Source organism: Scyliorhinus canicula, chromosome 6 (assembly GCF_902713615.1).
Source record: "Scyliorhinus canicula chromosome 6, sScyCan1.1, whole genome shotgun sequence".
Classification (NCBI taxonomy): domain Eukaryota; kingdom Metazoa; phylum Chordata; class Chondrichthyes; order Carcharhiniformes; family Scyliorhinidae; genus Scyliorhinus; species Scyliorhinus canicula.
In genome coordinates this window covers 10335552-10348498 of record NC_052151.1, presented here as the reverse complement: position 1 = coordinate 10348498, position 12947 = coordinate 10335552, and the positions used below count along the sequence as shown (strand labels likewise).

The 12947-nt window shown below is 49.6% G+C and overlaps 1 protein-coding gene across 6 annotated transcripts in view; it reads right to left on the bottom strand.

The window, feature by feature from the left end:
• LOC119966976 (dynein heavy chain 8, axonemal-like) overlaps nt 1-12947 on the bottom strand; it is a 1648910-nt gene that overhangs the window by 756011 nt on the left and 879952 nt on the right. The window lies entirely within an intron of this gene.

Genomic DNA, 12947 nt, shown 5'->3' with positions numbered 1-12947 from the left:
CATTCAAGATTTACACTGGGGCGAGTATGTTTGCTATCTAACCAGTCAACTCTCGGTGATGTGTTCCCAAATATTGCGAGCATATCATTGACCCCAAATAGGAACAATTTCCATCTCATTGTGTGAGAAGTGTGAGATTGAAGTCTCCACAGTGAGAAATCACACTTGCGTCATTTAGTATTCCTTTTAAAAACATGAAGCTGGCGCAATGGCTGCTGAGCGGGGCTGAGGAGGTGAGTAACTATTTCCATTATCGGCCATGCAGCTCAAGGGTATGGGAACTGCTGCCTCAGTGCTTGTGGGCGGGAGGGGGGGGGGGGGCAAGGGGGAAGTGGTGAAGTGTTCCTGAGGGTAGCCCCAGGGTCGGTGGGAGAGGTAATGAGGGGCTTTTAGTCTGCGAGGCTTTCAAGCCAGTTTTAAATGTTGTGAATACCCATAACGCGCAACTACAGCTGCTGCTTGTCTGTCCTACCAAACACTTCCAGGTCAGAGTCCTGTTCTTGGCTCTATGTATGTCTACTAATTTCTCCTGCTTGTGGTTGCAATGCATAGAGGCTGTGTGTTTAATTGCTACTGCCTCTTCTGCTTTGGTGGCCTGGAAAAAGGCAAAGGGTGGATTAAACTGGCCTCCTCCAGTGCTGGAGAGAGGGAAGAGGCGCTCTTTCACTTTTCTGGTGTGCTCCAAGTTGGTGTGACTTTCTGGTCTGATTATTATTGCCTTTGAGTGTCTGCTGCAGGGAGCTGCAGAAGGGGGAGAGAGAGAGCGAGGCGAAGTGACCTGACTGGTGCTATAGCTGCCCGGAGGCTGTGTGTTTGTTTGTTACTGCCCCTTTTGCTTCTGTAGCCTTGAGTAAGGAAAGGGAGGGAGTAAGATGTCCTACTGCCGATGCTGGAGAAGGGGAAGTGGTGGCGGACCAATTTGACTGAGGAGCTTACTGAATTTACGGAAGAGCTGCTTTGCAGATTGTTGGTGACTTTATTGTCTGGAAGTTGTGGGCTTGACCTTCCGGCCACACTGCACCGGAAAAGCATCTCGCCATGGCACAGCATGGCCGATGAAAGCTGGGAGACCCCGTTCCTGGGATCTACCCAGCTTGCAACACCTCGCGAGATTCAATGCAATCTCGCGAAATGTTGCAAAGGGAAGCCCGCCCACAATGGGCTAGGTCAGTTTTTGGCAAATCTGCATATTAGAGCGAGGCAGTGAGCCTTACTAATGTGCATATTCCCAAGGTTCCTGAGGCTTTGGTATTCAATTGTCTCGGGCAAGCGCCATTTGGAACAGGTTCCCAGATGGAACGGCACTTGTAGGGGTCTCCAAGGGGATCAGAAGACCCCCCTCCCCCAGCTGGATGCCTTTTGGGCAGGGTGGTTCCCTGGCACTGCTGGTTCCACCTGGGTATCCTGGCAGTGCCACCTGGGCACCAGCCTGGTAATGTCAAGGTGCCGAGGTGGCACTGCAAGCTAGCTGGGGCACTGCCAGGTTGGTACTGCCAAGGTGCCAAGCTGGCATTTTTGTGCATGTGCGATCGCGCTGTGGTTGCCTGCTATGGTTGTTGGTGTGTGCAGGGTTGGGGACTCTCACATGTTGCGTTAGGGTGGATGGACGTTGGGGATCTCTTGTGGTCCTCAGAGATCGGAATACCATTTAATTATGGCGTCCCGATTTCTTGCTCCAACGGGGAGTACCAGCGAGCGCAGCTCTCTATTGCAAAAAACGAGGCTATGTGCGGCCTCGGCCACGTGTCCCCGTTCTAAGTGAGTTGTGTTTAATATCCATGGGCGGGATTCATTGTCGGCCATGCATCCCCGTTCTAAGCGACCATTCTCCAGCTGTTTATATTGTGGGAGTTTTACTCAGCATGGGTTGCTGGCCCCTCATTGGTTGCAGGATCAGTGAGGGTTCGGCGCCGTCATAAAATGTCACAGTTCCCACGCCGGCGTCGGTACCTAGCCTCTAAAACAGTGAATCCAGCCCCATATGTTTCTTGGCACTGCGAGTATCGGGAAACACGCGGCTAAACGCATTCGTTCGGGGACTTTGTTCCCCTCAGGGAAGATTGTGCCCTGTGTGTTTGCGTGCGACCACCTCTTTTGCTTCTGTGGCCTGGAGAAAGAAAAGGGAGGAAGTCAAATGCTCTGCTGTAAGTGCTGAAGGAGGGGAAGGGTGGTGGCCCGATTCAACTGAGCAACCTGCTGAATTTCTTAAAGACATACTTATGCAGACCGAGCTTAATTTATTGAATATTGACTGTTTATTGACTGTTTATTGCTTGTGATTGTATTGTACTGTTGATTATTTAATGTTTCATGCCTGTGGGTGGGCATTTGTCTGATTCCACCTTTATTACTTCTGTGGCTTGGGGCAAGGGAAAGGGTAACAGTAAGGTGACCTGATACCAGTGATAGTGAAGGGAAAGAGGTGCTCTTTCACTCTTCTGCTGTGCTCTGTGTCGGTATGACTTTCCGGTGGTTCGTTACTCAGCCCTCAAGCAACTTACCACTGATGCAAGTTTACTGCTGGAGCTGCAGGAGGGGGAAGGAGCTATTGTACTGTTGAGTGTGTAAGGTTTACCACTTGGAGGCTGTGTGTTTGTCTGCTGCAGCCCCCTTTTTAAAAATAAGCATTTTATAGTGACATTTTCAGATATACAAAAAACAACAACCCAACAGTGGCAACAGCAAACAACCAAAACATCCCCACACAGCCCCCAAAAAATCCTGTACTATGCTGCCTGCTGCCCCCCTGGCGCCTGTCCCCCCTTTTTGAACTTTTACCCCAAACACCCTCCAGCCCAAACAAATGGAAGATGGTGGCGTAGTGGTATTGTCACTGGACTAGTAAACCAGAAACCCAAGCTAATGCTTTGGGGACCAGGGTTTGAATCCTGCCATTGCTGATGGTGAAATTTGAATTAATATTCTAAAGATGACCATTAAACTATTGTGGATTGTCGTAAAAACCCATCTGGTTCATTAATGTCCTTTAGGGAAGGAAATCTGGCCTCTTTTTAGTTTGACCTATATGTGACTTAGACCCACAGCAATGAGGTTGACTCTTAATTGCCCCCTCAGGGCAATTAGAAATGGGCAATAAATGCTGCTGGAGAGAGAGAGAGAGGTAGATTGATCCAAATGAGCAACTTAATGAATATGTTGAAGAAATGTTTTTGTGGATTGCTTGTGACCTTATGTATTAGCGAGAGGCAGCTCAGTTTTGTGAAGGGGCGGTCGTGTCTCACTAACTTGATAGAGTTTATCGAGGAGGTCACAAAGATAATTGATGCAGTTAAGGCAGTGGATGTTGTCCATATGGACTTCAGTAAGGCCTTTGACAAGGTCCCTCATGGCAGACTGGTATAAAAGGTGAAGTCACACGGTATCAGGGGTGAGCTGGCAAGATGGATACAGAACTGGCTAGGTCATAGAAGGCAGAGAGTAGCAATGGAAGGGTGCTTTTCTGATTGGAGGGCTGTGACTAGTGGTGTTCTGCAGGGATTAGTGCTAGGACCATTGCTGTTCATAGTATATATAAATGATTTGGAGGAAAATTTAACTGGTCTGAAGAGTAAGTTTGCAGACGACACAAAGGTTGGTGGAATTGCAGATAGCGATGACTACTGTCAGAGGATACAGCAGGATTTAGATCGTTTGGAGACTTAGGCGGAGAGATGGCAGATGGAGTTTAATCCGGACAAATGTGAGGTAATGCATTTTGGAAAGTCTAATGCAGGTAGGGAATATACAGTGAATGGTAGAACCCTGAAGAGTATTGACAATCAGAGCGATCTAGGTGTACAGGTCCACAGGTCACTGATAGGGGCAACACAGGTGGAGAAGGTAGTCAAGAAGGCATACGGCATGCTTTCCTTCATTGGCCGGGGCATTGAGTATAAGGTTGGCAAGTCATGTTGCAGCTGTACAGAACCTTAGTTCGGCCACACTTGGAATATAATGTTCAATTCTGGTCGCCACACTACCAGAAGGATGTGGAGTCTTTAGAGAGGGTGCAGAAGAGTTTTACCAGAATATTGCCGGGTATGGAGTATTGACTATTTAATGTTTACTGCCAAGAGTATGGGTGATTTTTATACCTGCCCCTTTGCTTTTATGGCCTGAAGTAAGGACAGAGAGGATGTACGATGATCAGCTCCCAGTTCTGGGAAAGAAGAGCTCTTTCTCTTTTCTGGTATGCTTTGCATTGGGGTGATTTTCCCTTGCTGAGGAGTGGACTGCTGGGAGCTGCAAGAGGGAGAAAGAGGGGCAGATTGATCAGAATGTGCAATTTGATGAAGCTGCTGAAGAAACGATTTTGTGGATTGCCACCCCTTTGCTTTTGTGGCCTGGAGTAAGGAATGGGAGGATGCAGGTTGACTTTTAGGGAGGCAGGGTGGCACAGTAGTTAGCACTGCTACCTCACAGTCCCAGGGACATAGGTTCAATTCCAGCTTTGCGTCACTGTCTGTGTGGAGTTTGCACTTTCTTCCAGTGTCTACGTGGGTTTCCTCCGGGTGCTCCGGTTTCCTCCCACAGTCCAAAGATGAGCAGGTTAGGTGGTTTGCCCATGTTAAATTGCCCATTAGTGTCTAGGGGGTGTGCAGGTTAGGTTATGGGTATTCGGGGGGGGGGGGGGGGTGGCAAGATTTGAGTGTTCATTCGAAAGGGGAAAGGGTAGAGGTAAGATGACCTAATACCAATGCCAAAGAGGGAAAGGAGAGCTCTTTCTCTCTTTTTAGCCGCTGAAACGGAGACTCTGCCGGTGTTTTACAATGCCAAAGTCAGCACTGAACCCTCGCCTATTCCGGGACCGGTGCAGGCCTCGCAGCGGCGCCAGGTAAAACTCCCAGCACCCACACTGTAAACGGCCGGAGAATGGCCAGGTCTGTGGCAGCACATGCGCATGGCAATGACCTGCAGCGGTCGCAGCATACAAACATGGTGCCAGCCATGCGCAGACCTGACCCGCCAAATGCGACCCCACAGGCCAACCCTTGGTCAACCTCTGGTTACCCGCCACCAGTCCCCCCCCAGACCTCGCGGAAGCCCCCCCCCCCGCCCCATCCAGCGACACGGATCCTGGCCGAGTGTGGCAGTCCACACTGGACACAGTCCACAGCTGCCGCGCTGGGTTCCCAACTGCTCAGACCACACGTCAAATGCGTGGTCGGGAACACGGCCCATCGGGGGTGGAGCATCCTGGGAAGGCCTGTCAATGGCGCACCAATGTCATTGCAATGACGTGCGGAACGCAACTCGATTATGCCATTTTGGGGAGGGCGAAGACTTGTGGACTTATCAGCGTCAAACCATCGCAGTCCCCGATTTGGCCGTCGGAAGGGATTCATCGCCCGATCGGCGATTACGATATCAGCGTCGGGCAATAGAGAATCCTACCCATTAGTCTCCAAAACAGAGAATCTCACCCAGTGTGATTGGTTTTCTTTTTATAAATGAACTGTTGGAGTTTTGTGTTAGTACCGATATTTTGCAGCCAAATTGTGGGGTGGGATTCTGTGTCACGCCGTACCACATTCCTACGGGATTCACCTTCTCGCCAGCCAGCTAATGGGGTTTCCCATTGTGGGCAGCCCCATGCTGTTGGGAAATCCCAGGGCTGCCGGCGCAATGGAGAATCCTGACAGCGGAGAATCCAGACCATAACGTATGGTCTTTTCCTTGTTGGTTAATGGTTGGTGTGATGTATGAACTGTTAAGTAGCTGGTTTTTCATCGCTTTGTATGCAGGTACTGTTGACTGTTTAAAAAACAAAATATTTTCAAGTGGCTTCTTGAGGGTACATGTGCCATGTCTCAGATGATGATTCATGCATCACATTTCAATCAAAATTTGAAGCATGAAAATTTTGCCTAACCTTCAGAAGCATCAGCACCATAGAGCAGCAGCCAACAATCAAACACTCAAGAGCTGGGATTCATCACTGGGAATATCCTCGCTACCAAAGGGTGGGTGTGTGGCTCAAGGGAGGGCATCTAAGCACGGTCTCCCTAACGTTCCTGTCAGAGGACTGAGGTCTAGGGACTCCTGCTGTGACCGGGGCGAGTGTGCAGAGCGAGGTTTTCCAGCATAACAGGCTCACTGAGAGAAGGCTACACACGGAAGGGTGGGGGAGATTTGGGGAATTTGAGGGTCCCAGGGTGGAAGCCCTAACCGATTGTCAGTCTGTCATCTTCTCCAATTCCTTACAATTACCAAAATGACAGTGATGTTGATTCGGCAGAGGAAGGCAGTCCAGGCGGCTAGAAGCCGGAGAAGGCAGTAGCGTTGATGCAGGCTGGAGTTGACACCCATGTGCCTGACCTGTGCACCATGAAGACCCAGCCACCCCTTGGTTGATCCCAGAGGACGATGCCAATGGCAGCACAAAGTCTACAGGCATCGTTGGTCTCACGAGGAGATGACGGACAGCGTGTGCTGCAGGGGACTCCATCTCAACAATGAGACAGTGCGGCACTTGTACCACATTCTGTCGGACCTGGCACCCTGTGGAGGAGGAGGACACCCGCTCTTGGCCATTAGGGTCACAGCAGCCCTGAATGTCTATGTCACTGGTTCATTCTAGGCTCGAGAGGGAACTTGTGCGGCATTTCACAAGTTACAGCCCACAAGTGCATCCATGAGGTCACAGATACCATGTATGCCCAGGCAGTTGACTATATATGGGTGGCATGGTGGCACATTGGTTACCACCGCTGCCTCACACTGCCAGGGACCCAGGTTCGATTCTCACCTTGGGTGACTGTGTGGTTTGTGCATTTTCCCCGTGTCTGCATGGGTTTCTTCTGGGTGCTCCGATTTCCTCCCACTATTCAAAGATGTGGATTGGCCATGATAAATTGACCCATACTGTCCAAAGATTAGATGGGGTTATGGGGATAGGGCAAGGGAATAGGTCTGGTCGGGTGCACTTTCAGAGGGTCAGTGCAGATTCGCTGAGCCAAATGACCTCCATTGCACTGAATACTATATCAACTTTGAGCTGGGCCAAGCCTACCAATATGCTTGGGCTGCAGAATTATGAACCATTGCTGGAATGCTCCAAGTACAGAGAGTAATTGATGGCACGCATGAGACCTCGTGAGCATCGGGGCATCAAGGAGTCACAGCAGCCCTTCATTAACAGGAAGGGGTTGTACTCCCAGAATGTTCAATTTATGTGTGACTACTACCTCAGGATCATGCATGTGTGTGTACGCATCCCAGGGAGCGTGCACGACAGCCAAATGCTGGGACACTCGCAGGATGATTTATTGACTCTTGGGGGATAAGGGGTACCCGCTGAGGGCCTAGCTGATTACGCCAAAGCGGAAGCTGGAGAACGAAGCGGAGGCCAGATATAACGAGACCCATGTTGTCACCTGTGCTGTCACAGTGCTGCACAGACTGCTGAAAATGCGGTTCCGATGACTGGACCGCTCTGGTGGTGCACTGCAGTACACTCCTCAGAGAGTCTTCCACTTTGAATGATGTCCACAATCTGGCACAGCAGCGGGGCAAGATGCGGAAAGAGAGCAGGAGGGACATGCAGCCTCATCTGAGGAGGAGGTAGACCAGGAGGGAATGACCCGCAGGAGGAACCGGATGATGGAGGACAGCAGGTGGCAATGGTCCTGCATGCCCGAAGGGAGGCCCTCATCCGTGCCCGCTTCTCAACAGACAAGGCTTTGTCCGTCAGTATGCCCCCTCCCCCTCATTCCCCTCCTTCCCACCGATTTACCTCTTTCTACCCTATTCCCCTCCATCCTTATTCCCGTCATTTTCTCCATTCCCCTCCTTCATCTACCATTCCCTTCCATCTTCCATTCCCTTCCTTTCCCTCTATTCCCGCGCGAACCCGGCCTGCAAAATAGTGCCCTCCCTTTGGCTGGTTCGCGAGCCCTGCCCCCCCCCCCCCCCCACCCCCCCACCCCCCCAACACACACACACACAGTGCCCCCAGCCACGAAACAGTCCCCACCTGCCCGCGGATCGGCCCTCCCTCGACTGCGGCGGTGCTGGACTGAGTCCGCAGCCGCCAAGCTGAGTTCCCGACAGATAAGACCATGAGAGACCTACGCCATCGGGAACACCGTTCCCACCCTGTTCCCCCAGTGCCTTCATTGATCTTCAAAGTACTTTGCCCTCCTGGCTCTACTGCTGTTTATGGTGTAAGAAATAGAGAAATACAGCATGATGTTGTGCCAAACTTTTGTCCAAGGTTAATCATAGAATTTTGGACACTAAGGGCAATTTATGATGGCCAATCCACCCAACCTGCACATCTTTGGACTGTGGGAGGAAACCGGAGTACCCGGAGGAAACCCACGCACACACGGGGAGGATGTGCAGACTCCACACAGACAGTGATCAAAGTCAAAATCGAACTTGGGACCCTGGAGCTGTGAAGCAATTGTGCTATCCACAATGCTACCATGCTGCCCTAAAGAAGAAATTAATCTACACTCCATTATTCTACCCTAATCCTATCCAATAGCCGCTTGAAGGTCCCTAACGGTTCCGACTCAACTACTTCCACAGGCAGTGCATTCCATGCCCCACTACTCTCTGGGTAAAGAACCTACCTCTGACATCCCCCCTATATCTTCCACCATTGACCTTAAATTTATGTCCCCTTGTAATGGTTTGTTCCGCCCGGGGAAAAAGTCTCTGACTGTCTACTCTATCTATTCCCCTGATTATCTTATAAACCTCTATCAAGTCGCCCCTCATCCTTCTCCGTTCTAATGAGAAAAGGCCGAGCACCCTCAACCTTTCCTCGTAAGACCTACTCTCCATTCCAGGCAACATCCTGTTAAATCTCCTTTGCACCTTTTCCAAAGCTTCCACATCCTTCCTAAAATGAGGTGACCAGAACTCCACACAGTACTCCAAATGTGGCCTGACCAAGGTTTTGTACATCTGCATCATCACCTCATGGCTCTTAAATTCAATCCCTCTGCTAATGAACGCTAGCACACCATAGGCCTTCTCCACAGCTCTATCCACTTGAGTGGCAACTTTCAAAGATCTATGAACATAGACTCCAAGATCTCTCTGCTCCTCGACATTGCCAAGAACCCTACCGTTAACCCTGTATTCCGCATTCATATTTGTCCTTCCAAAATGGACAACCTCACACTTGGGGCTGGTTTAGCTCACTCAGCTAAATTGCTGGGTTTTAAAGCAGACCAAGCAGGCCAGCAGCACGGTTCAATTCCCGTACCAGCCTCCCCGGACAGGCGCCGGAATGTGGCGACTAGGGGCTTTTCACAGTAACTTCATTGAAGCCTCCTCGTGACAATAAGCGATTTTCATTTCATTGTCAGGGTTAAATTCCATCTGCCACTTCTCAGCCCAGCTCTGCATCCTATCTATGTCTCTTTGAAGCCGACAACAGCCCTCCTCACTATCCACAACTCCACCAATCTTCGTATCATCTGCAAATTTACTGACCCACCCTTCAACTCCCTCATCCAAGTCGTCAATGAAAATCACAAACAGCAGAGGACCCAGAACTGATCCCTGCGGTACGCCACTGGCAACTGGGCTCCAGGCTAAATATTTGCCATCCACCACCACTCTCTGTCTTCTATCGGTTCGCCAGTTCGTTATCCAATTGGCCAAATTTCCCACTATCCCATGCCTCCTTACTTTCTGCATAAGCCTACCATGGGGAACCTTATCAAATGCCTTACTAAAATCCATGTACACTACATCCACTGCTTTACCTTCATCCACATGCTTGGTCACCTCCTCAAAGAAGTCAATAAGACTTGTAAGGCAAGACCTACCCCTCACAAATCCGTGCTGACTATCCCTAATCAAGCAGTGTCTTTCCAGATGCTCAGAAATCCTATCCCTCAGTACCCTTTCCATTACTTTGCCTACCACCGAAGTAAGACTAACTGGCCTGTAATTCCCAGGGTTATCCCTATTCCCGTTTTTGAACAGGGGCATGACATTCGCCACTCTCCAATCCTCTGGTACCACCCCTGTTGACAGCGAGGACGAAAAGATCATTGCCAACGGCTCTGCAATTTCATTTCTTGCTTCCCATAGAATCCTTGGATATATCCCGTAAGGCCCGGGAGACTTGTCTATCCTCAAGTTTTTCAAAACGCCCAACACATCTTCCTTCCTAACAAGTATCTCCTCGAGCTTACCAGTCTGTTTCACACTGTCCTCTCCAACAATATGGCCCCTCTCGTTTGTAAATACTGAAGAAAAATACTTGTTCAAGACCTATCCTATCTCTTCAGACTCAATACACAATCTCCCGCTACTGTCCTTGATCGGACCTACCCTCGCTCTAGTCATTCTCATATTTCTCACATATGTGTAAAAGGCCTTGGGGTTTTCCTTGATCCTACCCGCCAAAGATTTTTCATGCCCTCTCTTAGCTCTCCTAATCCCTTTCTTCAGTTCCCTCCTGGCTGTCTTGTATCCCTCCAGCGCCCTGTCTGAACCTTGTTTCCTCAGCCTTACATAAGTCTCCTTCTTCCTCTTAACAAGACATTCAACCTCTCTTGTCAACCATGGTTCCCTCACTCGACCATCTCTTCCCTGCCTTACAGGGACATACATATCAAAAACACGTAGTACCTGTTCCTTGAACAAGTTCCACATTTCACTTGTGTCCTTACCTGACAGCCTATGTTCCCAACTTATGCACTTCAATTCTTGTCTGACAGCATTGTATTTACCCTTCCCCCAATTGTAAACCTTGCCCTGTTGCACGCACCTATCCCTCTCCATTACTAAAGTGTAAGTCACAGAATTGTGGTCACTACCTCCAAAATGCTCCCCCACGAACAATTCTATCACTTGCCCTAGTTCATTACTAAGTACCAAATCCAATATGGCCTCCTCTCTGGTCGGACAATCTACATACTGTGTTAGAAAAGCTTCCTGGACACACTGCACAAACACTACCCCATCCAAACTATTTGATCTAAAGAGTTTCCACTCAATGTTTGGGAAGTTGAAGTCACCCATGACTACTACCCTGTGACTTCTGCACCTTTCCAAAATCTGTTTCCCAATCTGTTCCTCCACATCTCTGCTGCTATTGGGGGCCCTATAGAAAACTCCCAACAAGGTGACTGCTCCTTTCCTATTTCTGACTTCAACCCATATTACCTCAGTAGGCAGATCCCCCTCGAACTGCCTTTCTGCAGCTGCTATACTATCTCTAATTAACAATGCCACCCCCCCCCCCCCCACCTCTTTTACCATCCTCCCTAATCTTGTTGAAACATCTATAACCAGGGACCTCCAACAACCATTTCTGCCCCTCTTCTATCCAAGTTTCCGTGATGGCCACCACATCATAGTCCCAAGTACCGATCCATGCCTTAAGTTCACCCACCTTATTCCTGATGCTTCTTGCATTGAAGTATACACACTTCAACCCATCTCCTTGCCTGCAAGTACTCTCCTTTGTCAGTGTTACCTTCCCCACTGCATCACTACGTGCTTTGGCGTCCTGAATATCGGCTTCCTTAGTTGCTGGACTACAAATCCGGTTCCCATTCCCCTGCCAAATTAGTTTAAACCCTCCCGAAGACTACTAGAAAACCTCCCCCCCAGGATATTGGTGCCCCTCTGGTTGAGATGCAACCCGTCCTGCTTGTACACGTCCCACCTTCCCCAGAATGCACTCCAATTATCCAAATACCTGAATCCCTCCCTCCTACACCATTCCTGCAGCCACGTGTTCAACTGCACTCTCTCCCTATTCCTAGCCTCGCTATCACATGGCACCGGAAACAAACCAGAGATGACAACTCTGTCTGTCCTGGCCTTTAACTTCCAGCCTAACTCCCTAAACTTGTTTATTACCTCCACACCCCTTGCCCTACCTACGTCGTTGGTACCAATGTGCACCACGACTTCTGGCTGCTCACCCTCCCCCTTCAGGATCCTGAAGACACGGGAGTCTCGCTCGCGACCACAGAATCTCCATCTATTGCCCTAACCATTGAATCTCCTATTACTATTGCTTTTCTATGCTCCCCACTTCCCTTCTGAGCCCCAGAGCCAGACTCAGTGCCAGAGACCTGGCCGGTAGGGCCTTCCCCGGTAGGTCATCCCCCCCAACAGCATCCAAAACGGTATACTTGTTTTGAAGGGGAACAGCCACGAGGGATCCCTGCACTGTCTGCCTGTTAGTTTTCTTTTCCCTGACTGTAACCCAGCTACTCTTGTTCAGTAAATTGGGTGTGGCTACCTCCCTGTAACTCTTCTCGATAACCCCCTCTGCCTCCTGGATGATCCGAAGTTCATCCAGCTCCAGCTCCAGTTCCCTAACATGGTCTCTGAGGAGCTGGAGTTGGGTGCACTTCAGTCAGCGGGTCACCAGTGGTATCCCTCAGCACCCACATCCTACAGGAGGAGCATGCAACTGCCCTAGCCTCCATCTCCTCTTACTTTCCAGAATTATCTGCCCCGTAGACCAACTGGACCTCCGCCCTCCAACTCTGCTTCCAGTCAGCTGTACTCCAAACTCCTGGCTCCCTCCACGCTCTTTGATAAATATAGGAAATGAAATGTAAGGAGCACCTTACTCCCTCCTCAGCTAACTCCCTCCGTCACCAAACCCTCACTATAGCACTCAAATGCAACCAGTTCAGCACTCCAGTGCAAGCAAAGTCTGCACTGTAACTAGCTCCTATTTATACTGTGACTCCAGCCTCTGAAAACTGGCCTAATCCAATTAACTAATTAACAAGCTCCAGCTGCAAAGTACCTACAAGTAGAACCTTGTTTAAAGCTGATTCAAAAATTCACCTTCTTATAGACCAAACAGTAACTTTTAAGTTAATTAACTAAATAAAATAAATACTAGACTTTAAATAAAAATGAACCCTTATACTCCCTCAGTCACCAAACTCTCACTGTAGCACTCAAATGCAACCAGTTCAACACTCCAGGGCAACTGCACATCTTAG